General features: G+C 45.6%; 4 protein-coding genes across 6 annotated transcripts in view; 1 reads left to right on the forward strand and 3 right to left on the reverse strand.

The window, feature by feature from the left end:
* LOC134850714 (uncharacterized) overlaps positions 1-21,355 on the reverse strand; it is a 55,402-nt gene extending 34,047 nt beyond the window's left edge. Inside the window, exon 1 of the mRNA XM_063866620.1 lies at positions 21,329-21,355. The gene's annotated coding sequence lies outside the window, so the exon portion shown is untranslated. The remainder of the gene's footprint in view (positions 1-21,328) is intronic.
* LOC134839395 (adenosine deaminase domain-containing protein 1-like) overlaps positions 1-21,359 on the reverse strand; it is a 136,558-nt gene extending 115,199 nt beyond the window's left edge. For 2 of the 3 annotated variants that reach the window (XM_063854941.1, XM_063854932.1), the window contains exon 1: positions 21,330-21,359. The gene's annotated coding sequence lies outside the window, so the exon portion shown is untranslated. The remainder of the gene's footprint in view (positions 1-21,329) is intronic. The other variant, XM_063854956.1, reaches the window with a different exon arrangement.
* The window catches only part of LOC134839454 (elongation factor 1-beta-like), a 44,595-nt gene extending 23,236 nt beyond the window's left edge, over positions 1-21,359 (reverse strand). Inside the window, exon 1 of the mRNA XM_063855008.1 lies at positions 21,333-21,359. The gene's annotated coding sequence lies outside the window, so the exon portion shown is untranslated. The remainder of the gene's footprint in view (positions 1-21,332) is intronic.
* LOC134839461 (uncharacterized) overlaps positions 1-26,235 on the forward strand; it is a 595,847-nt gene that overhangs the window by 20,332 nt on the left and 549,280 nt on the right. The gene's annotated exons all lie outside the window — the stretch shown is intronic.

Below are 26,235 nucleotides of genomic sequence, written 5' to 3' on the forward strand. Positions count from 1 at the left end.
AGGCCTACGGTCCACATGAGGTGATGTTGAAAATAAATGGAATAAACATCTACATGAAGACTACGATAACATGTGACAAAGACCTAGTCAGACAGATCTACGTGGGTAGAGAAGAACTGAAAGTCAGATCGATTGGACTCTGCGCCATGCTAGAAGAGGATTCAATGGACATCGGAATAGAGGCAGACGTATCGCCACTCGTGCTTGACATAAGTGGCAACAAGACTCAGTTGCGAGGGGTAACTAGACACGGGAGTGGTCTTGAGTGTTATACCAATCGAAACTTGGGAGCGAATGGGCTTCGACAAAGACGACTTGATAGACTCGAGAATACGGCTGTCAGCTGCAAAAAAATGGGCGCTGCGGGTACTAGGCAGGACACCAATAATAGCCCTAAACTTGGGGGAACGCAACCTGTAGATGAGCTTCCTTGTGGTGGAAAACCTAGATGAGTCTGACCAATTCATTTTAGGCAGAGACTTCATCAGAAACTTCGACGTAACTATTGATCTAAACAATGCCATGTTCAGGATTCGGAACCCGGAAAGAAAGTACGTAATTAAACCGGTAAATTTTATAATTGCGAATGAGAATAAAGCACCGGTATTCTTGAGTAGATGGGTGAAGCTGAAAGCAAAGAAGCGGCAATTGTAAGCTTGCGAATGAAAAAATATAAAGAACTAAGCGAAGACAAGCAAGTATGCATAGTCCCAAATCCAAATAGTCAACATGCTGCTGTTTTAGGAAGATCCTTCTCGATAACCAAGAGCGGTCTCTGCGTCAGTGTCTGGTTGAATACTCTTGATATACCCATCACAATCCAGAGGGGAAGGAAACTGGGATACGCTTTACCCGTGAAAACTCGATATGAAATGACTGAAAATGTAAAAGAGAATGAAGTTCTTGATAGTCCCAATCATAGGGACAAGATTTGTATAAAAGATTCATCAGGTCTTGTTAAATCACTTAAGTCAGAGACAGACGATGGACTTTCGAGCTGTTCAAATTTCCCGGAAAGACCCACACCAGAGGAAATGGAAATGGATAAACCGGTTTTACCCGAAATAGAGCACTTGAGGGGCAAGGTAACGGATGAACAGCTCGAAGCCATCAAGGACGTACTAGAGCGGATTGAGGATATTTTTTCGAAACATAAGGCAGACATTGGATATTGTAATTTTGTTGAACATGAAATAGAGCTTGAAGAGTCGGAGGTACCGCACAGGCAGGGGGCGAGGCGTATGACCCCACACAAATCGGATGCATGTAGAAAAGAGATAGAGACCTTACTAGAGTATGATATGATAGAACCATCCAAATCAACGTGGGCGTGTGGAGTAGTGATGGCTAAGAAGAAAGGCGACCAATTGAGGTTTTGTTGCAAATTTCGGTATCTGAAATCTGTCACGGTGAAGTATGCCTATCCCATACCTGGGATTGATGAGAGCCTCTCGAATTTAGGGGACGCAAAATTTTTTACGACTGTTGATTTAGGATCAACCTTTTGGCAGGTTCCACTGAGGAAGCAAGACGGATAAAAGAGCGTTTGCCTGCGAGCTGGGGCTGTTTCAATGGAAGAGGATGCCCTTTGGTCTTTGTAACGCCACGGCTACGTTTCAGCGATTGATGGCACACGCATTGATAGGTGTAACGAAGAAATACGGCAACTTGGTAATGTGCTACGTGGATGACGTGGGAATTGCGACGCCGACACTAGAGGACCATATCGAGCGACTAGACGAGGTGTTCGCCTGCATGAAGAGATGGAGACTAAAACTCAACCCATCAAATTGCGAAATACTCAAGGACTCGATTAAATACGTGGGGAGGATGGTGGACAGACACGGCATCAGAACAGACCCAGATGCAGTAGAAGCAGTTCTGATCTGGAAATCGCCAAAAAAGGAACATCAACTGATGAGCTTCTTGGGTTTTGCGAATTATTACAGGGAGTTCATTAAGGGCTATGCGGACAAAGTGTACCCGATGCAACAACTGATGAAGCACAAAGGCAAGAAATTCACGTGGAACAATGCGGCAGAAGAGTCATTCCACAGAATAAAGAAGGAGTTGTGTGAAGCACCGGTGCTAATGATGCCAACAGAAAACGGAATGTACGTGCTGGACACGGATGCATCGGTAGTAGCGATTTCTGACATTCTCCATCAAGAGCAGGAATGGAATGGGAAGACAGTCTTGAGACCAATAGCATACGGGAGTAATGTCTTGAGTGATACGGAGATGAAGTATGGTGCGCCCAAAGTGGTTACCTTTGTCGATAAATACAGGGCATACCTAGGTAGCGAGCCGTTCAAGCTACGAGTCGACAACAGGGCACTCAGCTGGTGAAAACGTACTCAATGGATCAGAGCTACATTGGGAGATGGATAGTTCGCCTGGATGGATACAAAATGATAATTGAACATAGGACAAGAGATAAACATCATAATGCCGATAGCTTGAGTCAGAAGACGGAGTTCTATGAGAGACAGGAACAGAGGGAGGTAGATAGGCCAGAAATCAAAGATGGCTTCTCCTTCATCGATAAGGAAACGTATGATAGTCTTCTACTCACGAGATGGCTCGACAAGTCTGGCAAACCTACAGAAGATCAACCCGAATTACCAAAGGAGCGTCTAGAGAAAACAATCTTGAAAAGAACCCAAGGGATGCCAATGGAGATAATGCTCAAGTCTAAAATTGTGAGGGAGACACTCAAAGCAAAAGGCTATGATCTCAACCAAGTAGAAATGGGAAGAGCAGAGATAGATGAAGACTTGAGGAGATTACTCAAGAAACTGGCAGACGATAAACCCGTGGTCAGAGAAAAGGGTGAAGAGGAACCAGAAGTCTCGATATTGAGAAGGAATGATGCGGAAGGTAGCAAGGACTCCTTGAAAGAAAAGAAACCTAATGGAAAAGAAGTCGTGCATTGGTTGAGAGTCCCTGAGGATATATTTGAGCGGACTATGGTTAGGAAGAAGAAGGTGACATTCAAGGAGGAGGCTGAACACCTTGGACTGAGTCAAGAGTCGGGGGAGTGGCCCACTGCAGAGGAAGGTGCTGAAGAAGAAAATTTGTCCGGGGAGTGTGAAGAATGGGATGAAGACTCAGAAAAGAGCAGAGATGACCAAGACAGTCTATGCATGATATTGGCGGAAGAGAAAATGAGGCACCGCGACAGGGAGCTACAGACGGATACCTCCTCAGGAACGTACAATTTGGATCAGCAGGAGGTGTGCGGAGGTGAAGAACTTGAGAAAATTGCAGTATCAAGGAAACCGTTCAGGGAGCTATCATGCAACTCAAATGTCAGAACAAACCTGGTATCAGAAGATGACAGGAAGGTCTTGAGGAGGATAGTTTGCGTCAAACTGAAAGATGACATCCACAGTCCCGAAAAAATGAATGGTCAGATAATGGCACTGAAGGAAAACGTCAAGGCGATATATAGGCTGTCGGATCTGATACGAGCCCAAAAAAATGACAAGATGACAAGCAACCTCTCCAAATGGATCTGGACGGTAGCCAAAGAGAAAGGGGACCTGAAAGAAGACAGCTACAAGATCTTGAGCCAGTTCTACAAGGAGAGAAAAGATTTACTCTATCACACAGCTGATGGGGTTTTAGCATGCAGGAGAAAGGATGAAGAGAGAATACTACACAAGCTCATCATACCACCACAGTTGTACCAGACGGAGGTGTTATTCAGATTGCACGATCAAATGGGGCATCAGGGCATAGACAAAGCGCAACAGAGAATGCTACACAGGTTTGATTGGCCGGGATCAAGGAAGGCCTGCGAGAGATGGGTGAATGCATGTCTGGCATGTCTACAGGTGAAAGACCCAAGGAAGAAGAAGTTTCCACTCAAGTCCGTGGAAAGTTCGGAAATCAACGAGGTTGTGCAGATAGAACATCAGAAGATCTGCATGACAGAGTCGGGATATAACAAGATACTGGTCATAAAAGACCACTTTACGAAGTTGGCGGAAGAGGTGCCCTGTCAAACAGCCTGACCGGAGGAGACTTGGGACCACTTGATAACACATTGGATATCACGATATGGTTGTCCGATGACATTTCAATCGGACAACGGAAAAGCCTTCGTGGGTGATCTGACAAAAGAATTGATGAAGAGGTCACACATTGCTCAAGCGCACTCAAAGACCTACCATCCTCAGACTAACGGGTTAGTGGAGAGACAGAACAGGACGTTAGTGATTATGCTGAGGGTATATTGCTCGCGATTCATGACAGACTATGATAAATATCTGCCGCAAGTGGTAGGGGCGTACAACAGCACGCAACACTCGACAACAGGAATCAGTCCCTTCATGATGTTAAGGGGCAAGAAGAGAGCAATGCCCCTAACATTCTTTTACCCAGAATACGAAGGAAACAAGACGTCGCCTCAAGCTTATGTGAATGAAGCGGTCAAGAGACAACAGGAACTAAACCAGCTCTGCAGAAGGAACACGGGGCAAGGACAAATGAGGCAGCGGAAGAAATACGATGAGAAGAAACTTCAAGCAAAACCGTATGCAGTGGGCCAATACGTCTGGTTGTTCCAGAATGTTATATCTCCCAAGGGGACGAAGAAACTACTTAAGAAATGGCGAGGACCGTTCCTGATCACAGAGGTACAACAGCAGGGACGGTTCTACCGCTTGAGTACGGGGCGAGCAGCGCATTATGAAAATCTGAAGCCTCATGTTCCATCTCCGGAGGACTGGTGCGTACCGCAGACTTTTGAGGGACTAGAGTACCTATTGGTAGAGCCAGCATGCGATGTGAACGAGAAAGGCACCATAGAAAAAAATGATGGCAACGAGGACGTGAGCATGGACGATAATGAAGTGCAGGTTTCACACTATCCGCAAGAGGACTATTCCACACCAGAACAAGAAACAGATCTGGAGCAGAGCGGGATAGAAAGGAGGGAAAACACAAACTTGAAAATACTAGAATGGATGCGCGATGTCAAGAGCAAAGGAGATGAAGAGCAAAGCATCCAGCAGGTCGACGTGTCAGCGGAAAAACACGTGAAAACAAAAGATCCCCTCTTCGATTGGACAGCAACCGACAGGCTGCTCGAGATACCGCCAGATAATTTAGACCCAGCATCATCGACGGGGACGTCGATAATTATTTTTGTCCGGGGAGTAGGGGTGGGACTTACCCACACCAAAAATTTGACGATAAAAAACTCAGAGAAGTGAGAGAGATTAGCGGGCTGGAACTGGACGAGGAAGAGGCTGAGCCTACCATAGGACGAAACTTCAAAACAAATTTTGAAATACCCAATGAATACTCGGAGAACATCCTGATCACGGACAGCGACTTCATTTTGTCAGACAGGACTAGCGCGATCTGTATAACGAGGGACATGAGCTTCAAATCGAGACTAGAGACCGACTTCAAGAGAGAATATCAGAACGTGGAGTTTCTATTTAGACAGAGACCGGTGTTGGGAGGAATGGCTGAGCTTCCCCCATTAGTTTCACAAGTCCCGAGTAAATACCTGTGCCTTCTGGTAGCGAGGATCAATGAAAGGAACACGATAGATCCTGAGCACGTGATATTGGCACTAACGAGGCTGAGAGACTTCATGGTCGAAAGAAGGATAATGGAGGTCTCGATGCCAGTCTTTGACCAAAACAGGGGCAAGTTGAGCCTAAGGGAATTATACGCCATCCTACACGTGGTCTTCGCAGAAGCGGAGATAATGTTACACCCACACAAGAAATAATACTTGAGTATCGCCTGAGTTTTGGGCGGACAATGGAGGTCTCGAGTTAGGCAAAGGGGAGTCTCGAGTTAGGTACATGGGGGCGCGAAGCAGGTGGATGGATTTTAACACAATTGGCATGACAATTAAAATTTAGAGGACATGACGGTGCTAAAACATGAAACAAATTTGCATGCTCTTAAAACTCAAAATTGAATTCTTTTAGTGAAAAAGATGGAGGGATAAGGTTTTAAACACAATAATGAAGGGGGGGCTTAGGTTAGGAACATCTTAGCCGAAAAATGGATTTTATTTTCAGATTGATTTGTAAAATTGAATCGACACTCAAGCAACACTAACTCAACGAAGAGAAAGATATCTAGAGCAAGTATTCTTTCAGCGGTCTCAGAAGTTGTTCTCAAGTTCAACTGGTACGGTGTTCTCAAGTTTAACTGGTACGGTGTTCTCAAGTTGGGTAATAGTAAGATCAAATTGAAGATACTGACGATGGCAGATCGCTTCTGGAAATCTATGCCAGCAGCGCTCAAGAGGACCACGCTCGATGAACTGTGCAAGCGCCTGAGGAATCTCGATTACACTCAAGTCGATGAGAGGTTGGCGGTGATGTTGAATGCCATCCTACAGCTAGAAGCGCAGGGTGAATGTAGGGAGTCAGCGACAGAGGCAGTGCTGATGGTCGGCTACACCACGGAGGGTATATCCAACCAGGAGCAAACTAGCTGGCTATCCTGGAACGTAGATGGAGGCGTGAGGGGATTCGACCTGGCAAGGAATCCTGGATTGAACAACACGACACAATATGGTGCGGGAGAGTTCCAACTTCCTACCAGACCGACGATAGGATCCGCAGGCCAATCTATGAGCAGGCCCCTGTCTATGATATGGCCCCAGCAGACAGAGGAAGCGTACCCGGACCTCAGCAGTTTGAAGAGGGAACTAGAAAGAGCCCAGAGGGAAAGAGACACAGCAAATCTGGACCGGGATGGTGCAAAACTCGAGAGGGACCAGGCGAATCTGGAGAGAGATCAGGCGATTCTTGAGAGGGATCAGGCGAGGCGTGATCTCAACATGATAAGGGCAGAGTACCAACAAGAGCAGAAGGTACGCGAAAATGAGGCGAACTGCGAGCAGCTGAAGTCACAAATGGAGAAGATTCAGAGGCGACAACGAGAGTTTGCGAGGCAAAAAGAGAAGGGAACGAGGACCGCCGAACAAGCAACCGCAGGATCGAGGCCGGAGTCGCGGATGGAGGTAGACGAAGTTCCTAGGTCCGGTGGACGATTCAACTCGGACCGAGCGGCTCAAGAACACATGAACGAGGTACTGGAGGTATGGATACCACCCGAGCTGGTGCCCTCCGTGCGCGGTCTAGAGGCGCAACCGATAAGGCCTTTGATGGATGTCACATTGCCGGGATATACCCCGAGTAGTAGCCAAATCAGTGGTGGTTCATCGCGTCTCAAGGAGCTGCAAGATAGATTACAGTCGAGGAGTTGTGATGATTCGACTCGACAACAGCGATCTTTCACCTGGAGGGACCACCCAGTCAGGAGTGTCGCATGCCACAAGAAGAATACAGATGGCGAGCTACAAGAAGGATACAGATGGCAGGTATCACAGACACAACCGTATGGATTGGACAATGGCACAGCGGGCGAGAAGGGATTGTTTCCATGACGCGTCTTGGGCGGAATATTACGCACAGCCGAGAATACCAGAGGGTGCGGTCCACTTAATCATAGGGGACAGCCTGATACGGGTGCTGACCCGGATCCAATCGCATTGGCAGGTGGGAGTCTTGAGTTTTTCTGGAGCCGCAACACCTCAGATGTTGGCGTCACTAGAGATGTTGGACATGGTCAAGATGTATACGGTCACTCTGATGATGGGAACCAATGACGTGTCCAGAGGGTAGTCGAGAAAGGTGATGAGACTGCACGAGAAAATGAGCTGCATTCTTGAGGAGTTGGGGATTTATCTGGATCCTGTGATACTCACAATTTGCACGATCCCATACAACATGATGACCGACCAGCACGCGATGGAGATGAACGAGAAGGTGCGCATTATCAATGAAATAATTAGGCAAAAACAACAAAGAAGCGTGCTCCCCGTTAGACTGTTGGACGTGGCCGACATGATGAAACGATCCTTCCCGGATGATGCGTCATCGGATGGCGTTCACTCCGACAAGCCCAAGATCTTAGAGTGGATAAATGGTGTCTTCCAGAGGCACATAAATGCGCTAGTGTCGGACCTGCTGGAAACGGCCCAGTTAACCTTTGGTCCACCCCTATACCCTCTTTCTTTGCCACTAGACCCCTATCCAGTCGCCTGGGAGCGAGAGTCGACTCGAGGGACAGCTCAAGGAGCAGCCGGATCCGACAACCGGAGTCCACACCGATGGAGGCCGAAGAGGCAGAGTCTTCCACGCCCCAAAGCTCGGTGGTATCCTCGGTGCTGGTGGTGGATGACAAGAGAATGGAAAGGCCGGCTGAGACGAGCCGGTCGCGATATCTAGAGAGGATAAAAGAACTGAATCTGGAGGACCTGGAGTGCAGGCAGGAATTGGCGGAGGTCCTGGGGCTTAAGGATGTGTCGCACGTAGACTTGAGTAGGCACCATTGTGTGGATTAGTTAAAGGCCCACGAGGCGCACTTCTCAAGAGCGAGGATGATGGAGACGGAAGATCTGACCGGGATTCCGCTGAAATCAATATGGGGACCGATCAACTGTAGGCCACTCAAGCTGTTGGAGAGTCCAGGACTCATAGTGGAGCCCCCCCAAACCTCGAACGAGCATAGGCAGAATCAGGGTGGCTACTCCTGCGCAGTTGAGAGTGGTGGACAAGCTACTGGAGCCGAAAGACATGCGACTCCCAGATGCCACCTACGAGGGCGCGAAACTAGCCAATGACCCAAGGTCGGTAAACCCTGTGGGAACGCACAGGTGGCCAAGATATTGGCAGTGTATGATCGATATGATCCAGGAGCCGCGAGAGTAATTATCGTGGCGGGCTCGGATTTCGAGGGACATCTCCGAAGCTGTTTTGGCCGGAAACACTAGTGTATTTGCTGCCTGGTGCGGAATTGAACTAGATGCTGACTCTGGTAGTGGCGATTAAGTCAGAGATGCCTTGCGAACCAGAGCTACTGCTATTTGCTGGAATGAATGACTACTTGCATGCGGCAAGGCTTCTGGTGCATCTGAAAGGCGAAGCACCGACGCCCACGAAGATCGGAGCAGCTATCCAGACATTGTTTGCGGCAATGAATGAGGTGCAAGAGAATGTGACCTCTCGATTCGGAGCCAAGACAAAGGTGGCGTTTACAACGTCTCCGGGGTACGCGAACATGACACCTGCTTTGCAGTTTGTATACGCTATCTTGATCCTCATAGCGGAAGGGAACGCGTAGCGGGTGTTGATGGCAGCCCCCAATTGTGGGCTAGAGCCGATGAACTTGAGAATTCTGAAGTCGGAATTGGTAGCAGCATGGGCGGACATGTCTCATGCCTTGAGGGGGTTCAACGAGTTGGCAGACAATCTCATTGTATTAGGCGAGGTCCTCTTCCTCGAGATTTCGAATCTAGCTCGACAGTTGAAATACAGTCCAGAGATTGGGGATAATCACCCGATCATAAGACACCTAACAGCTAGCCTATGGTTCCGAGGCATGGACCTGACAATCACGAGCTCCACCAGCAAGGCAAGGGGACCAAACAATGAAAGAAAAAACGTGGCTGCGGCCGAAAAGCAATTGGAATCGATGGGATATCGTCTGACGCAGGAAAGATGCAGGTGGCCGTTCCTGACCCCAAGGCTCGAGAATGCTACGGACAAAACGCGGGAGAATGCTCCACCTCTCATCATGCAGATATGGGAGTTTCTTGAGGGGCAGCTGGAAATGGCAGAGAGCAAGGAGATGACGGTGGGAAGATTCGCAGCGGCAAACGAAGTCACCATTGGAGGATTCTGGACGGAGCATGCCAAAGACGAGCTAAGAACGAGGAAGAGTTATGAGACCTTGAGATTCTTGAGTCCTTGTAGGGGGAAAGGGTACATGACTAGGGTGTTCTATGCGAAGGACACCATATTTGAGGCGTTCGTGCAAGAGCTGCTGAACATGCCCGTAAACCTCTTACTGGACCTGTACTTGGTTTATCCCAGATATCTATTCAACATGGGTCCGGCGTACATGATCAGTAGAGGTGTGGAAACACTTCGAATTGATGGGTACCTGACACTAATACTCCTAACTCACGGGGAACTGGTGGCATTTCATCGGTTGATGAAATATGGGCAACCCCTGTCAATGGGGAAGACCCACCCAAGCACGGAGACGTACTCGTACAAGTGCACCGCCGGACTGAAGAAGTTGCTGGTGGAGTATCTTTTGATGCAAAACCGACACCTGACTGGCGAAGGGAGGAACCCCAAGACGAGAGAATTGTTGAGGGAGGCGAATGGTGGCATCCCTCTATTGACTCATTTGTGCTTGGCCATGAGATCTGACCCACTGGGAGTGATCAGGGGGCTTGGCGAGGTCGCGACTTGTATCTATGGGCCAGCGGTGACGTATGCCTTTCCGGATCCACTCGTGGCGGCAAACCGCAACTCAGTGGTGCACGTGAGTCTGATAAGTGTGCTAGATGGGACGGCGTTGAACTGGTGCAGACAAGAGGTGCTGAGAGCACGAATGAGCAACACGGTGCTCTTCAGTAAAGTCAAGGATCCCGGGTTGGTAGTATTTAACTACCGGGGACAATTGCAATGCAGAATCGGGGGGAAACGTGAAGGCCCCATTGAAACTTACCCCATATTTTGGAATTTGAATCCCTTGACGGCAGACAAACGAGAGATCTTGAGAACCCGAGCGTGGAAAAAGAGCTTCGAGCTGGCAAAGAGGGAGTTGGAAATGATACTAGAGAGAGAAATTTTGCCCACCACCGTTCCCGAGTTCTCGATGGTCAGGAGAATGACCTTGGGGATGAACAGTCCACTGGTGGTCCCATCCCTGTACGCAAGAGGCGCGGTAGAGAAACAGCAGAAGGAGTTCACAGATGGCTGAGATCCCTTGTTTATCGGCTACTCAGTGGCAGTTTACTTCCATACGTGTGATATCAAGATAAACTCATGGACGACTCCAGCAAAGAAGATGAGGGGTTCAATGCCTCCAAAGTTCGAGGTTCGGGACATCTTGAGAACGCTCGATCAAGCGGAGCTGGAGAACATGCTGCTGGTTTGGGACGATTGAAGAATGACCGTGGAAGAAGGACATATGGCTCTAAAAGACGACATGAAGTTCGCCACGAGAAAGTAGCGGGCGCCCAATGGACTGGAGCAAGTGGAGATGAAACAAGAAGAAAATGAGCTGGTTGCAGCGGGCTCCTTTTACGTAGCACTTAGCGAATATTAGAAGTTGGATCAGGCAACACCCTCACCCCTATCGGTGGGCACCCCTGGAGATAAGAGAAGCGGTCCCGTGGAAAGTAGGTTTAGAGACGTACTTGAGAGAAGGCGAGCTGAGTCAGAAGGGAAGAGCATTGTTGAGACTCTCAGTGAAGCAGGAGAAGAAATGGATGTGGGGAATACGCCTGAGCAGAAACCAGCTGAGAAGGATTTCACCACTCAGGAACTGCTGCAGCACTTGACGGTTGGGCGAATACGGCCACACCACCCCCTGACATCATCCCCTCGCAAAAACCTGGAACTACCCCTGACCAGCAAAACCTCTAATATGGGAATGATCCTCTTGAGTGCCAAAGAAAGTAAGAAGAATGCCTTCGAGGGCAAAAAATGGATGTTCCTAATTACTCTGGACAAGAAGGCGTTGCGAGAATTCTTGAGCGAGTTTAATCAGAAAGCAGAAACCGAACCGAGATTCAAAGAAGAATTATGGGATACGATGGTGAAGTTCGGAAAACCAGTTTTGATGGGCACCGGACTGGATGAAAAGGCGAGAAAGGAGTTGTTGAGCAAGATAATCAAGCTGCAAGAAACGGAGCAGAAGACCAAAGATGATGAATGTAAAGACAGCTCTACTCTGAAACAAAAAACTGACAATAAAATGATTAAGGTTGAAAAAGAGGATAAGGTTAAGACTAGTAATATGATTAAAGATATTAATATCCTTAAGGCTCGAGAGAGGGTGAGGCAAGAGTCGGAAAGGGCTGGACCGGGACAAAGAGGTCGAATCAGTGATGATAGTGGCGACACCCCCAAACAAAGGTGTGAGGTCTCGAAAGAGGAAAAGGGAGGTAGAAGAGTTGAATAGTCCCTCGACGGACGCGGTCTCTGAGAAGAATCTGAGGGAGACTGCCCCCATGATTCTAGCGCGATGGAAGACTGCGGACTACAAGGGTAGCTCCGAACCAAGGAAGCTGACCGAGGTGGTGAAAGAGATGGCGGCCTCGACGAAGCTGGCAACGGAAGAAGACTTCAGACCTCAGAAGGCGAGCAAGAAAAGGGGCTCGACGAGTGGACAAACGTGGGAGGTAGACGTTGGTAAAAACATGATCTCGAGCGAGCATCAGGCGATTGGGAAACAAGTAACCAGCGATCCTCTGGAGAAGAATGCGACAAGGAACGCCGCTCGACCTTGGTGGTTGGCTCTGGAAACAATGAAGGAACTGGAGGACTGCCTGAAAAAACTCGATCGTGGAGTGCCAAGATTAATAAGTTAGAATTGGAGAGCCAGCTGAAACGAACTTGGCAAAACTTACTGCTGGATTATTTCGAAGAGGCGATGAGAACACGCTCGTCCGCGTTGCCATTGATGGCAAACCCCTTCGTTAGGACAGCGGGGCAGCTGACGTTCGCATGGAGCCTAGTGGGAATAGAATTAGAAATATTGACCTCACACATTAAGTTGAAGCTGGGCAACAAGAGGTTTATCAGATGCTGGTACAGCATATCGCCAGAGATAATTCCGGTTTGAGTCTAGCGAGAAGAAAAGATGCCACTTGCTTCTTGAGGTGGATAATGTCCCTAATGACCAAAAGCACCGTCCAAGCGTGTCATCAGAAGGCCATGGGGAGCAAAACTATGGGAGGAGAGTCTCCACTGTCATACTGAACGTGTACCAGAGTACAGGGGTCGAAAAGGAAGATGACTCCAGGCAATCTCTAGAGAATCATAGAAAACTTGATGAAATACGGAGATTCTATAACAAGAAATTCGAAGAGGGACATGATGTGCATCGTAACTTGGCCTCGGCTGAAGATTACTCGAGACCCAACAAACGGGAAAAATACCAATTTGTATCTGGAGTAATGGGGATAGCATGCAACCCTTTCTTGGATTCAGAGGCCGGGATCGCTCACAGGAATCACAAAATGACGGAGCTGTTGAAGTTTTGGACAGAGAAGAAAATCGAGATTGATTCAATGGAAAGGGAGAAACCGAGCCTAGGCCTGATACTCGAGAGAATGCCAGTGGTGATAAGTGGACTGCGCTCGAATAAGAGAGTGGAATTGAAAATGGAAATGGATATGGCATGCTGATTACGAATTTGAGAACGGTTTGGAAGAGGCTGAGACCCTCCCGGTGCCCACATCTCCACGCAAGCTTGAATGAAGAGGGCACGGAACGAGTGAGGCTAACGCCGACGACTTGGGAAATCTGAATATAATACACAAACTGATCCTACCTGAGAGTAAAGAGTCGGGCGAGGCAATGAGTAAGCTAGGATCAGTAAAGAAGTTGGAACCCGGTAGTTGTCTTGACTTGACGTGCGGAGGCAGAGAGCACACTTGTGATGGACGATCATGTGTCAGAATACAGTCTTTCCAGAGAGAAGACCTAGTCGCTTGGTGTGGCGACGTAACAGAAAGGGAGAAAAGCGAAGTGCAGATAGTGGCTGAGTGCTACACAAAAACTACGGTGAATATAGCAACGGCGCTGGGTTTCTTTTAAAGGATGTGCAGTTTACAATCACTGGAGATGCTGGAGTCTGAGCACCATTTGGTGACAGCATTGAGCGTAGAGTCATGGCCTGGGGCGTGGCAAACAACCCAGAAACACATCAGAGGGTGGAAGATTGGTCTTGAGGCGGAAATGGGATTTCCCGTGGGCAAAGCCTACGGTCTGCCAGTAAATGCGAAGTCCTTGGTGGGATCAAAAATGGCCAACCTATGTGGAAGCCACTATCCATTACACATGGCGATGTTAGAGGTATCCAGCCAGAGGATATTAATAGACAAAGCTTTCTCGGTACCCAAGTGCGTACGACTGGCTCGAATGTCGCACCATTCACACATGTTGTTAAGAAAGATCCTGGAGACTGTACCAAGGGAACAAAGAGATGACTTGAGTGAAATCTGGGGAGAAGAACTCTTGAGTTTGGAAGGCGAAAACACGAGTGACTTTGAGAGACAGAACACAATCGGGAAGCCGATGAATAGTGCCCCAGCCCAAGTGGAGAATGATATGACACATGAGAAGATGATGGAATTGGAGCCTCTGCTGGAAACTTCGGCAGAGCGCAACCTCCGGAGCATCGATATTACACATGGGGAATGCCCATGTCATTGTCTGGCACAGACTGTGGTACCCGAATCACGCTAACCTCTGCTTGGTATGGGACGTGGAGGAAGTTAGGTCAATCGGATTACCCGATCATCGGCAGAAGGTGACTCTCCTGGTAGCAAGTTCAATGCTGGCGTTGCGATGGATCGGGGAAAACGTGACGAAATATCGGGAGTCGAAGACACCGACAGCGGAACCGATAAACGCTATTGATTATAGCAGGAGACTTGAGTTGTTTGAGACTGCGTGAAAGGTATTCGCCATACCAATGGGAACCGGAACCTCTGCTTGAAGCCTCATGAAAACGCAACCTCCGGAGTATAAACCGCACACATGGGGAATGCCCGTGCCACTGTCTGGCACAAACGGTGTGGTATCCGGAACACTCAAACCTCTGCTTGATATGGGACGTGGAGGAAGTTAGGTCAATCGGATTACCCGATCATCGGCAGAAGGTGACTCTCCTGGTAGCAAGTTCAATGCTGGCGTTGCGATGGATCGGGGAAAACGTGACGAAATATCGGGAGTCGAAGACACCGACAGCGGAATCGATACACGCTATTGATTACAGCAGGAGACTTGAGTTGTTTGAGACTGCATGCAAGGTATTCGCCATACCAATGGGAACCGGAACCTCTGCTTGAAGCCTCATGAGAACGCAACCTCCGGAGTATAAACCGCACACATGGGGAATGCCCGTGCCACTGTCTGGCACAAACGGTGTGGTATCCGGAACACTCAAACCTCTGCTTGATATGGGACGTGGAGGAAGTTAGGTCAATCGGATTACCCGATCATCGGCAGAAGGTGACTCTCCTGGTAGCAAGTTCAATGCTGGCGTTGCGATGGATCGGGGAAAACGTGACGAAATATCGGGAGTCGAAGACACCGACAGCGGAATCGATACACGCTATTGATTACAGCAGGAGACTTGAGTTGTTTGAGACTGCATGCAAGGTATTCGCCATACCAATGGGAACCGGAACCTCTGCTTGAAGCCTCATGAGAACGCAACCTCCGGAGTATAAACCGCACACATGGGGAATGCCCGTGCCACTGTCTGGCACAAACGGTGTGGTATCCGGAACACTCAAACCTTTGCTTGATATGGGACGTGGAGGAAGTTAGGACAATCGGATTACCCGATTATCGGCAGAAGGTGACCATCTTGGTAGTGAGCACAATGTTGGCGTTGCGATGGATCGAGGAGAAGGTGACGAAATATCGGGAGTCGAAGACACCGACAGCGGAACCGATAAACGCTATTGATTACAGCAGGAGACTTGAGTTGTTTGAGACTGCATGCAAGGTATTCGCCATACCAATGGGAACCGGAACCTCTGCTTGAAGCCTCATGAGAACGCAACCTCCGGAGTATAAACCGCACACATGGGGAATGCCCGTGCCACTGTCTGGCACAAACGGTGTGGTATCCGGAACACTCAAACCTTTGCTTGATATGGGACGTGGAGGAAGTTAGGACAATCGGATTACCCGATTATCGGCAGAAGGTGACCATCTTGGTAGTGAGCACAATGTTGGCGTTGCGATGGATCAAGGAGAAGGTGACGAAATATCGGGAGTCGAAGACACCGACAGCGGAACCGATAAACGCTATTGATTATAGCAGGAGACTTGAGTTGTTTGAGACTGCGTGAAAGGTATTCGCCATACCAATGGGAACCGGAACCTCTGCTTGAAGCCTCATGAGAACGCAACCTCCGGAGTATAAACCGCACACATGGGGAATGCCCGTGCCACTGTCTGGCACAAACGGTGTGGTATCCGGAACACTCAAACCTCTGCTTGATATGGGACGTGGAGGAAGTTAGGTCAATCGGATTACCCGATCATCGGCAGAAGGTGACTCTCCTGGTAGCAAGTTCAATGCTGGCGTTGCGATGGATCGGGGAAAACGTGACGAAATATCGGGAGTCGAAGACACCGACAGCGGAACCGATAAACGCTATTGATTATAGCAGGAGACTTGAGTTGTTTGAGACTGCGTGAAAGGTATTCGCCATACCAATGGGAACCGGAACCTCTGCTTGAAGCCTCATGAGAACGCAACCTCCGGAGTATAAACCGCACACATGGGGAATGCCCGTGCCACTGTCTGGCACAAACGGTGTGGTATCCGGAACACTCAAACCTCTGCTTGATATGGGACGTGGAGGAAGTTAGGTCAATCGGATTACCCGATCATCGGCAGAAGGTGACTCTCCTGGTAGCAAGTTCAATGCTGGCGTTGCGATGGATCGGGGAAAACGTGACGAAATATCGGGAGTCGAAGACACCGACAGCGGAATCGATACACGCTATTGATTACAGCAGGAGACTTGAGTTGTTTGAGACTGCATGCAAGGTATTCGCCATACCAATGGGAACCGGAACCTCTGCTTGAAGCCTCATGAGAACGCAACCTCCGGAGTATAAACCGCACACATGGGGAATGCCCGTGCCACTGTCTGGCACAAACGGTGTGGTATCCGGAACACTCAAACCTTTGCTTGATATGGGACGTGGAGGAAGTTAGGACAATCGGATTACCCGATTATCGGCAGAAGGTGACCATCTTGGTAGTGAGCACAATGTTGGCGTTGCGATGGATCGAGGAGAAGGTGACGAAATATCGGGAGTCGAAGACACCGACAGCGGAACCGATAAACGCTATTGATTATAGCAGGAGACTTGAGTTGTTTGAGACTGCGTGAAAGGTATTCGCCATACCAATGGGAACCGGAACCTCTGCTTGAAGCCTCATGAGAACGCAACCTCCGGAGTATAAACCGCACACATGGGGAATGCCCGTGCCACTGTCTGGCACAAACGGTGTGGTATCCGGAACACTCAAACCTTTGCTTGATATGGGACGTGGAGGAAGTTAGGTCAATCGGATTACCCGATTATCGGCAGAAGGTGACCATCTTGGTAGTGAGCACAATGTTGGCGTTGCGATGGATCGAGGAGAAGGTGACGAAATATCGGGAGTCGAAGACACCGACAGCGGAACCGATAAACGCTATTGATTATAGCAGGAGACTTGAGTTGTTTGAGACTGCGTGAAAGGTATTCGCCATACCAATGGGAACCGGAACCTCTGCTTGAAGCCTCATGAGAACGCAACCTCCGGAGTATAAACCGCACACATGGGGAATGCCCGTACCACTGTCTGGCACAAACGGTGTGGTATCCGGAACACTCAAACCTCTGCTTGATATGGGACGTGGAGGAAGTTAGGTCAATCGGATTACCCGATCATCGGCAGAAGGTGACTCTCCTGGTAGCAAGTTCAATGCTGGCGTTGCGATGGATCGGGGAAAACGTGACGAAATATCGGGAGTCGAAGACACCGACAGCGGAATCGATACACGCTATTGATTACAGCAGGAGACTTGAGTTGTTTGAGACTGCATGCAAGGTATTCGCCATACCACGGAGGTCAGGCACGTATGAAGCCTCATGAGGTTCTTCCCGTAGTTCCACTGGCGTCTTGGTTGTATATGGTGACGAAGGATCATATGAAGAAACATCAGAAAGAATATCGGCAGTTCCTGGCGGAGATAGGGCCGGAAACCTTCAAAATACCTTTGCTGACACACCGAAATGCGATCACGACAGATTGGAAAAGAGTCGGTAGGGAGTCTAGAGATAATAGCAAGGCGAGGGAATTGATACTGGAGGAGGACTTGGCGAAGAACGTGAGCCTGAGCCTGCAAAATTCCTTTTGCTTGAACAGGGAATCGAAAGTGAAGGGTTTGCCAAACCAGGCAAAGAGGTTGCAAGAGCAGAGGGAGTGGGTGCAATCCTTCGAACAACTAAAAGCGTGGGAAGAGATCGTAATCAGTTCCGATGATGAGGAAGCGCTATTAAGGCAGATCACGGTGTTAAACACATCAGGGCCTAGCACCTCAAAGGCCACCAAAACGAAATGAGCAGGAGGTTCAGTGAGGGTTTCTTGAGTCTTGAGAGAGGAAGGAAAGGGACTCGAGTGTGAATTCGGATGAAATCTGAGGTCACGAAAAAATTTTTTTAACGAAACCAAATATTGTTATTGATATGATATAATTATTATATAAATCGAAATGCTGCATGACAATTTTCTGATTGGATAAGACAAAAGAAATTTTAATCATTAGCTTGCAAAGCGGAAATTTAAAGTGCAGGTGTATGTTGATTTTGATTGCTGTTCAGCGATAGTATGAAAATTTTGCATGGTTGTAAATTTTGAGGTGTAGATAAAGTTAAATCTGCTGCAAACTTCTGTAAATGACCACTGGCACTGTATCTTGAGCATCACTCAACATTCTGGGGATTCACTGGCAGACGGCAACACGCGATGAGGACATCGATCTTGAGTCCAGGGATTATGTGCCAGTCGGTCATATTTGGAAGTTTGACCTTGAGCAAGAAAACAATGTAATTTTGGGGTGAAATGGGTTTTTTCAAAAATTCGATTTGAGCCTGTCATGCTCAACTTTCTCGCATCAATTGAAAATCACAGAAATACAAGATCAAAACAATCAAACTACAATCGCGGAAAAGTGGTCGGAAAAGCAGCGGGAAATTGCTATTCGCAATTTCCAGACATAAAATCACACTAGAGTAGAGCTGTCTGATCCTGAAATAGGAGACAGAACGATTACGAGAAGAGAAGATTTTAATTAGAAGTCGACCAGAGTGAACCTTCGGTGGAAAGGTGGATAACCGAAAACTCCCAATGGTCCAGCCCCAAAACTTATTTCTCAAGTTAAAACTCATTTCTTTTGCTTTTCATTAATCAAAAACTTCTTGATTTAAAACTTAATTCCCTTTAAGGCTAGAGTTGCTGATTAATTTAGTTACTCCAATTCTCGAGAGTGCTGGTATGTGAGTACCCAATTTAGTTTTCTTGAGTGTGTTTTTTGATTGTTATGTTGAGTTAAGGAGAGTTTTAGGTTGATCCATCTGAAATGGATGAAAGTTCCACTGTCTAATAAAAAACAACTATACGGACTGTTCCGACCCTGTTTTTAACGACGTTCGCGTATTTTAGGTATTTTGAGACCTAAGTATGGGGACGTTCTTATTTGCTAGAGTGGGGGGTATTTTGGTAGTGGCCTTTAAGCTGTAACGAGGGTTTAAATCTCATCCAGCAAGTGAACCTAATTGGCTCCGACCGTTCGAGGTAGAAAAACACAAGAGATAGTGTCCCTGACTCTTGAGCCAGTGGTTACAGGGCCTATTTTTCTTTAACCTCATATGTGACTTAAGTAGGCGACTGTTACAAATGTTTTCAAGGTTCTCGGAGTACTACTTTATAGTCGTCGGCTAAATTTCCGTCATCTAATATCAAATGTTAATTTTCGACTCCAATTGTTTGACTAGTGTATGTATTGTTTCCGCAAAAAGGGGCGGGGCTTCAGGATCACCTTAATGAGTTCCGTCTTCTGACATTATGACAGAGCTTCCTTTAAAAAACAACTAGGTTTGCCATACGCGTAATGGGTGTAACTATACAATTCGGGGCGATTTGAATAAACATGATTCAGCATTGTTTCTCTATTTAGAGAGTTAAAGGCATTCCTAAAATCTAGTTTCAAAAGAACAGTGAACTTTGGGTTGTCGTCGCATTCAATTAGGCTTCGAAACGAGTGTGCAGCTATTTCTGCTCCTCGTTCGGTACCGCATCCTACCTGTATGTTTCCAAAAAAATTTTGTCGCTCGGAGAGGGCCTTGCTTCCATTGCATTTAGACGCGATACGTCTCAGCGTGTTGCCTATGACAATCGGTCTCAACCCTCCGTCTATCTTTATGAGGGCGATAAGCTTTGCGCCAAAAAAGGCCTTAGGGGTTCGGGTATTTTGCGATCTCCAATGAGGTTTATCAGCTTATTAAGCGATTTCAGAAAATTAGGTCCTGCACTGCCATTCGACTTACTAACAAGATCTTTAAAAATTTGAGGAACTATTTTATCAGGAACTGCTGCTGATCCGTTCGCAAAGGATATTATCGCTTTGTATAGATCAAAATCGGTCACAAAAAAACTATCCAAATTTTCTGGAATTAGAGCTGCAATCGCTGAGGGTGCTTAGTCAACAATTTTTGATAGTGATCAGTTGAAAAAGGAGCAATTTTTGTCATCCGAAGCAGCAAGCATTATTCCTCCCTTTACATTTCCTTCATCGAGCTTACTGCTTATTAGCTTTATTCTCTGCTCGAGGTCACTCAGAGGCGGGCTTGAAACTTGGTGATGGGGTTTTGGAAGTGACACGTCATTTGCTCGAATTTTTTTATTTATCAAAGAGCCTATGCTTGTGGTCTGTTTGCGTCCACTACTTTTCGGTTGCTCCAAAAAAACAGAAACGACGTTAACAAAATTAGCTATTTTGTAACATCTTCTACATTGTAGACGATGTCATTTATTTTGTCCGACAGGCTTTCCGCCAAGGAAACACGCGAGTCTTTTGGTACTCTCTTGAGTACTCGGGCGATTGAGATGGCTGTATTAACATGATTGTCTAGCACTAAATCATTACCCATTGTTGCTTTATTAACAGATTTTACATGAACGCATAAAAGACACTGAAACCATTGGGTTTTCTTAGAGTCGCTAAGAGAAATATTTACACAACTGGTATGATACCAACTAGAACAACAATCACATCTAATCCAATTTATCAGTCCTGAAGGTTTTAAGCAATCTTTGCTTGTACACTCTTTGTTGTTTTTCCTCATCTTGACGCAGCATAGAGGTGGAAAAAAAGGATTTTGACTGGAATTTAAGGGACTGAACTAACCCATGATAAGCGGTTAGTGGGACTTTTATAAATCAGCAAATAAAAAAATAAAAGACAATTAAATTAATTTAAATTTAAAAACGAATTAAAGAAATCAAAAATATGGAAGAATCTCACCTGAGCTCAGTAGGTCCAGCGGTGCACCACCGGAACCAGAGCTCTTCAAGCCATTTCCAGTTTCCCACCTCCACACAAAAAGCCACTTGACAGACCTGTCCCCAAAATCCCTCAGAGGGCGCTCCACAAACAGGCACAAACATCAGACATAACAAATCTATTTAATAAGTTTATCACAACAATTAAGCTAAATTAAGGGCCCTCAAACGAAATTATAATCGATTATAATGTAAATGCAGGTGCGGCTTTAGGATTTTCTCGAAGGGAGATGAGGGACAAATGTTTTTAAAAAAACAGGTCAAAACGCCGTTTTTAGGATTTTTTGAAAACTTTGACCAAAAAATTGCGTTTTCAGCGCGTGCACCTCTTTAAAATTACCATATAATGTTAATTTAGGGTTTGTCGGCCGGAAATGGATATCATAATTTATACCAAAGAGGGAACCTTTAGTTGGTGAGGGGGTCGAAACCCTGTAGTAGTAGAACTTTTGTTGTATTAATTCAATGAGAGAAAAAAAAATAGCCGATCAAATCTCTTAAAAATGCTCAGAAATTTGTTAGCTATCAAGTTGTAAAATTTTGAGTTCTTTTTTTGTCCAAGCAAAAAGCGTCACAATTTAGTGAAGAATTGTTTGATTTATTTTAATTAAAACCGGAGGTATTTTGTTTTTTCGGCTATCCTGGAGTGCGGCTCCGTGGGTACGCACCAAAAAATTATTCAAAAAAATGCTGCCATGCATCGTCAATTGTTGTAAAGCTTCTTTGACTAACACTAAATTCGACTCAGATATCCTTAATTAATGAAACTTCGAAACAATATGAAATTAACATGGCTTCTGAATGGGTCAAATGATGAAGGACCAGTGTAGCTCTTGCAGTTTTTTTTTGCAGTTTCAGTTGTCGCGAAATCTCTAATTGTCACGTGTCTTTCACACTCAAATTGAGTTTTTAAAAATCAGAATGTCAGGCCAAGTTAACCATTCCTTATTCATCAAATTGTCAGATTGACACCACTAATCCGCCAAAACCGCCAATTTTCTAACTCAGATGCTAAAACAAAAATTCGAATTCGAAATGCATTTTGACGGCATTCTGGTCGAATGTCACATACTCCCCGGACAGCCCGGTTAATGTCTTCATTGAGTCTCGCAGTATTCATCAAAATGGTACACTGCCATAAAACAGAACTTACAAAATGCATTAAACCACTTTTATCCACATCACATCGACTCACCGCAGAATATAAATGGTATCATACTACACTGTTATAGCCTTCCAAATTCTTTCATTAACATGTACTTTCAAGGATATGACCCAGGATAAAGATATCTTTTCTGAATTTTAATGCCAATGTTTCGATTTAAAATTTTTTCTCCTAGGTTTAAAAAAATGTTGGGACGCAGGACGGTCCCGCCAACCAACAAACTAAAATTATCCTACTATGCTTCTTCCCTTCGAAATTTAGTTGTTTTTGGTTCAGAATAATAAAATTAAGGAACTCGGTGGTTAGAAAGAACAATGAAATAATCTGCCTCTTCAAGAGATTGCCCAAGCACTTCTTATCACCACAAAGTGATCACGTCTTAGTTGATTTAAAACAATCATGCAGACTAGAGTATTTATTATACTCTTCACTCAAGCCTCTCTAGATAAATAGTAAGTGTCTCTTAAGCCACTAACTGAAATTACAATGCAAATATATAAATGCAACAAACTCTTAACTTCAAAAAACAACTAAAAGTTTTCTTTCATTCAGTTTCAACTACAAGCTTAGTTGTTTAGTTTATCAATTGAGTTTTTCTCACATAAACAATTCTGAGATTTAACATCCTCTCCTTCGTTGCCTCTTTGCTCACTTCTTCGTTCACTTCTTTGTTTTCTTTTTTATTCTCGTCGTTTAGAAGTTCTAAAACTTCTAAATTCTTCTAAATTTTCTTTTTTTTGCATCTTGTTTTTCGGCTATTTGTCAATGCTCCATATACTCCTCCTGTGACTTTGACTCAGCATTTTCAGATTTAGTGTCTTGCAACATGACGGTGGGCTATCCTGTCGCTGTTGGAGGCAGTCTTCCAACACTTTTGCTCTTCTACCCTTTGTTTGCAACAAGGTAGAGTATCTACGCTCGTCTACCTGTTTCTGCAGAAGCTGTTGTAGAGGCACAACGTCACGTTTCTCTCTAGGCCTTCCTTCAACATTTCTTCTTTTTCTCTCCCGTCACACTCATTTGTTCTAGACGTTTTTTCAATGTGTTAGTCACTGCAGTCCGATGAGTTACAAAAGCTCGCTTGAAAGCACCTGCTGCAATGTCCAGCTGATATGCACTGTACACCCTGCCCGTGCTTCGACATATGCTTCTTGGCATACTCGTACAACCATGCAGTCATGTTGGCTCTAAACCATGGCATCAGTCGTCTTCTGTTCCATATATTCTTCACTTCCATCGGAAGGTTTAAGATCTCGCACATTGTCTCAAAAAGATCTAAGTCTTTTAGAAAATCCCGTTCCTGCAGTTGTTCTTTCGTCGGCCTCTCCTATCGATTGTTCTCCTTTAGATGAGCTTTCAGCCATCCAATTGCCATCATAACTCCTACTATCACTATCGTTATGGGATGTGATGAATCTCGTAAACTCATGGAGAGCAGCTCTCCAGAGTCCCAGATCAACACCAGATTACTGCGCCCGGGATACCACCGTGTTTGTAGCAAGCAATGGCAGGGGAACTCATCATGTGTCAACATGATGCTCCTTCAGTTACGTTTCCCCGACGCTTCCAGTAGTAGTTCCACTTCCATCATTGCTCGGTGGATTCCGTCGTCTTCATCTACTGCGTTGTAATCTGTTGCCGTCAATCCTTTCTGCTTCTGTCTTTCAAAATCACTAAATTTCACACTAGCGTATCCCAAGAACTTCTTTCCCAGTTTTAGTTCTAATTCTTCTTTGGTTCGTTTTGGAACAGCTGCAAGCATCTTACATAGCAATTCGTACGATTTCTGCGACATTCTAGCTAATCTTAAATAATTCGACACTGAGAAGGTTTGGTCAACAATCGTCCTTGTACAATTCACATCCACTGTCACAAAGTGCACTGCGTATCGGCTTTTGCCCATCGGAGCCAACGTCAACCCCTCTAGGTATCGCGCTCCCGAAGGTCTGCGATAAGCTCAAGACTCAGGGACACTATGTTTTGTGTTTTTCTACCTCAAGCGGTTGGAGCCAATTCGGTTCACTTGTGACATGAGACTAAAACCCGCGTTACAGCTTAAAGGCTACTACCAATATACCCCCTCACTCTAGAAAAAAAGCCCCCATACTTAGGTTTCGAAATACCTAAAATTAACGAACGCCGTTAAAAACAGGGTCGGAACCTTATGTATAGTTACTTTTTATTAGAAAGTGGACCTTTGATCCATTTCAGATGGATCAACTTAAAAACTCTCCCTAGCTCAACATAACAATGTAAAACACACTCACAAAAATTAAATTTGGTACTAACATATCGACACGACCTCTAGAATCGAGTAACTAAACTATAAAGCAACTCTAGAATTGATTGGTAATTAAGTTTAACTCGAGAAGTTTGCAATGATTTAGTTTTAGCGCAAGAAATAAATTTTGGGTCGGGACCATTGAGAGACTTCGGTTGTCCACCTTTCCACCGAAGATTCATTCTGGTCCACTCGAATTTACTCTCCCTTCACTCGTGATAACTCTCTGTCTCCTGCCAAGAATAATACAGCCTTACTCTTGTTCAAATTATGTATCGGAAACCGCGAATAGCAATTTCCCGCTGCTATTTTTGACTACTTTCCCGCGATTGTAGTTCAAATGTTCTGTTCTTTTTTTTCTGATATTTTCAGATGTCGCGAGAAACTTGAGCATAACATGCTCAATTCGAATTTTTGAAACATTGCATTTCACCCCAAAATCAAGACTAAACGTTTTTCTCAAGGTCAAACTTCCGAATGGCACAAATGAAAAGATTTGTTATTGGATTTATTTTAATTTAGTTGTTTTCTCAAGCTAATTTTTAAAACCTGCAGAAGCACTAACAATTACGTGAACTTTTGCTTATCTTACAGTTTAAATGTTTTCAATTAAATTTTCACAAAATTTACGAGATAGGAATAAAAGTGTAAATTACAAACAATTTCTAACATCTGTCCATCATCAGGTTCAAAAGAATTGAAATTTGACGAAATGATCATCAACCATGGAGTTATCTTTATGATATTTTTTAAAAATATTCTTATGAACCATGACCATAGTGTAAAAATATGACGTTTTTAAAGCACTTACAAGCGAAAACGTTCGTTATTTACGTTTCTAATTCTTTTATCTCCTTTTGTAAATTTCGGGATAAATTAATCAAAAACGTTGTAACATTCGCCCGGAAATACATATTGACGGGAAAAAGCTAGGTTTTAAAACGACTGGCAAGCGTCTAAACACAGCTCTACATGCTTTTAACCGTCTCTGCCGAGGCCAGTTCTTTGTGTGGTCCTTTCAACATCGGGTCGACAAAAAAGTTACTGTTTCCGGCTTCGGCCAGAACGCTCAGATTAACTTGGTTGTATGCAAAATTTGTGAGCTCATGACTGGATCTCAATATCCCCAGACCACGAGGTCACTTCTAAAAACAGGGCTACTACTTATTTATTATTTTTCTATTGTTTTTATTCAGTAGATAAAAATCATCATTCCCATCGGAGATGGATCAACCCTTTCACTCAACTCCTAGCTTCTCATTATCTGTTCGATGATAAGCTAAAGAGGAAGCTCAGGAAGCTAAAAAATTCTTCCAATAATGGTAGCTAAAAATCCTCAGGAAGCTAAAAATTACTTTCAATAAAGTTTGAGTTCTCTTCCCGAGACCCTTGCGGATTCTTGAATCCGGAAGAAGAGCTGTTTTATCTCTTTCCGGAAGGCTGGTCACGTCGTCCCAACACTCCTTCCTGGTTCTCAAAAAATTGCTTTGTAACGATTGTAGCCACACAATCATCATAAATCGGAATGGTCTTCTAACAGTTGTTCCTATTTCAATTTCGATCAGTATCGCACAAT

Source organism: Symsagittifera roscoffensis, chromosome 1 (assembly GCF_963678635.1).
Source record: "Symsagittifera roscoffensis chromosome 1, txSymRosc1.1, whole genome shotgun sequence".
Taxonomy (NCBI): Eukaryota; Metazoa; Xenacoelomorpha; order Acoela; family Convolutidae; genus Symsagittifera; species Symsagittifera roscoffensis.